Here is a 3641-nt window from a genome sequence, read left to right on the forward strand (position 1 = left end):
AATGGTAATGGTGGGATATTTGTAGTGCGCCTTCCACAATAAGATCGTCTCAAGGCGATATATATATATATATTTCTTATATATATGTATTCTTTTACATTATATTTTTTCTTTTATTCTTTTCATTTTTGGTTTTTCCTTGAAACAATTGTCACTTCTTGAAAACCTAAATATTCTTCCTCGTAGACAGAGTACTACGTAAACATTGCGAGATGACCTTGTTGTACTGTCTTAATAATTCTTCTGTTTTGTTAACTTTGTTTTTTTATTAGCTACCAGTATTTGCTTGATAATGCATTTACTGCATGTACAGTACCTTTAAGTATGGAACTCAGTATACTGCTAATGTACCAGTAATTTTTGTTCTTCATTCTGTGTTTACCAACACTATTCATAATGTTTAATGAATTCAATGAAATTTTATAAACAGTGTTGCTTAACTCGCATATTACTGTACTGTATATATTGTAGGTTTAATTATTCTATATTATTACATTTCCTTAAATGATGAAATTATTACTGTAAATAGAGAGTTTTACAAATTATTGTCATTATCATGCACATGTACACAATACAAAGATGTCTATACAGTATGTCTGCACATGTTTGTATAATAGTCTTACACCTGTACAGGTGCAGATTATTATAATGGTCATCTGAAATGATCATTGATGCACATATATATGTACAATGGTGTACACATAATAGTTCACCTATGTATTAGGTACACCCACATTGAGTGTCTGCAAAAGCGTATTTAAACTCAATTACAGTATATACTTGCCCCTGCTTATTTGCTTGTATACTTTATCAAGTGTTTATCCCAAGTATACTATACATGTCCTTATATCCATCAACCTGCATGGACACATCTTACACCCTGTCTCTTATACACATCTTTCTTACCATAATATAACCCCTAAATTGTCTTCATATGCTTCCAAATCTGAGATAATATATAAAGAAATTATTGACATTAGGATAAAAGTAATTTCTTCCCTTCTTCCCTATTAGGATATTAAAACTTTTAAATAAATAATTAAATAAATTTAAAAAAAAAAATTGGTTGTATATTTTCCTTTGAAGTACAGTGTCTTGTCGATGCGCTATGAAACTTTTTACAGACAGATACCAATGGACAACCAATTTTCAGTATTATTATTCATCATTAATTAGTAATGATAACTAATTAGTGTTAATTAATATCTTGATCAATTAGGATGCAGAAGATGAGGAGGTATCCATGATTCATTCAGAATCTCTTTCTGACCATGTAAGTCTGATGTCAGGCTTGGAATGTGCATTTGAGGAATATTGCAGAATCGGGAATGTATTTATTTATTTGTCTAAATGGCTTGTTTTTTTTAAATAATTTTGTTTGTTATTTGAATTAAAGCAGGTGAAAGGTGCTTGCTATTACATTTTTGCTTCTTCCATTGACAACTTCACTTTCTAAAATTAGAAATTTGGTCTTTATTTTTTATCTTTGTTCTGAATTTTTACATTTTTTCTTATTCCTTATATTATTGTTGTTATTATTGTTTTATGTTCTGTATCACATCTGTCTCTTATACACATCTTTCCTTGATTTTTATTATAAATTGACTCCATTCCCGAATCCTGAAACTTTATATTACCATGTTTTTCTTGGCTTCAGCTGAGTGTTTTACTAGCAATTATCACTTTCAAGATTTTCATGGTAAAAACTTGTAAATCACAAAAAACTGAGTTCTTGTGATTGGTCTTTATTGAAAGTTTTAACTTATTTTATCCATATACGGTAGTGTAAATGCAATTCAGTGCTTTCATAGTATTTGAAGGTTTTCGTGAGTTTCCACATGCTTTAGATTTTAGTAAAACCCAATGATATTTGTCCAATTTGCAAAGTAATGTAATTTTTTTTGCATTTGCTGTACTCTTCTGTTTATCCAATAATGTCTTTAGTGAGGACGTTGTTCTCTAGCTGCATAATCTCATAATTGCTCAAGTCATTAAGGTTTTCATCCAGGGATGTATGGATACAGCATCTAATTTCACATCATCTCATTGATGAAATTCAAAATGATCACCAGGTTGAAGTATCAGGAAAAAAATTAGTAAAGTTGAAAAGTGCAAGAGGTCTTTCTAAATGCTGTAGTAATGATATGCTAATGCCAATCTCATGCTTAAGTCCACTGTGTTATCAAAAGTTTGCAATCTAAAGTAAAAAGCATTTCTTTCTGTTCAGTTCACCTCTACTCTTTTCAAATCTGTATATTAATTTTAACCTTCTAAAGTTGTCTCTTTTCCAATTGTTTTAATTACTTTTTCATTATACACTTGATTGTTTCATTTCTTCTTGATATCTTTCCATTCTTTCCTTTTCTCCTTCTGCCTACCAATAAAGGAGAAGGAAGGAGTAAGTACTGAACAAGTAGCAGATGAGGAGGAGGATAATACTCCGGTACAAGATGTAAGATATGTTTAAGCAATAATGTTACATTTCAATCAGATGTCTACATGTGAAGTGAATGAGTGAATGCAGCAATCTAGAATCAGGGCTGCCTAGGAGGGTACTGTATTTGGGTGGTGCTGTCATGTTGTCTTATCCTCTGGGGGAGGGGGTTACAAGCTAACCTACAGTATTAAATATGGAGAATCGTCCAATTATTTTAATATTTAATAAAAAAATATGCACACAAAGGGTTAAAAAATGAATTAAAAAAGAATTATTTGGCAGCCCTGGTTAAATTTGTTAAGATATGGAGAACTGGTGTGAACTGTTTATTGTATGTACCAGTAGCACACACACATCATTCACCCGTGTATAATAATTCTTATCTTGTGTGTTTCACATCATAGTTAGCACTTCCCTAGTGTAGATTAATAATCACCAAACTTATTTTTGTGAAAATCAATTTCATAGCACTCTATAATAATAGGTATTGTTTTGTCCTGTTATTTATCTCACATGATTTGATTTTTCAATATTATTATATTAGTAAGTGCTGTACTATTATTCTTACAGTAATATAACCCCTAAATTGTCTTCATATGCTTCCAAATCTGAGATAATAGATAAAGAAATTATTGACATTAGGATAAAAGTAATTTCTTCCCTACTAGAATATTAAAACTTTTAAATAATAATTAAATAAATTTAAAAAAACTTGGTACTATATTATCCTTTGAAGTGCATTTTCTTGTTGATGCGCTATAAAACTTTTTACAGACAGATACCAATGGACAACCAATTTTCAGTATTATTATTCATCAATTATTAGTAATGATAACTAATTAGTGTTAATTAATATCTTGATCAATTAGGATGCAGAAGATGAGGAGGTATCCATGATTCATTCAGAATCTCTTTCTGATCATGTAAGTCTGATGTCAGGCTTGGAATGTGCATTTGAGGAATATTGCAGAATCGGGAATGTATTTATTTATTTGTCTAAATGGCTTGTTTTTTTTAAATAATTTTGTTTGTTATTTGAATTAAAGCAGGTGAAAGGTGCTTGCTATTACATTTTTGCTTCTTCCATTGACAACTTCACTTTCTAAAATTAGAAATTTGGTCTTTATTTTTTATCTTTGTTCTGAATTTTTACATTTTTTCTTATTCCTTATATTATTGTTGTTATTATTGTTTTATGTTCTGT

General features: G+C 29.7%; 1 protein-coding gene across 4 annotated transcripts in view; it reads left to right on the plus strand.

Moving 5' to 3' along the window:
* The window catches only part of LOC117111679 (centrosomal protein of 170 kDa protein B-like), a 29336-nt gene that overhangs the window by 20743 nt on the left and 4952 nt on the right, over positions 1-3641 (plus strand). The window lies entirely within an intron of this gene.

Source organism: Anneissia japonica, unplaced genomic scaffold, assembly GCF_011630105.1.
Source record: "Anneissia japonica isolate Jap-2015-1 unplaced genomic scaffold, ASM1163010v1 scaffold287923_len1623670_cov205, whole genome shotgun sequence".
NCBI lineage: Eukaryota > Metazoa > Echinodermata > Crinoidea > Comatulida > Comatulidae > Anneissia > Anneissia japonica.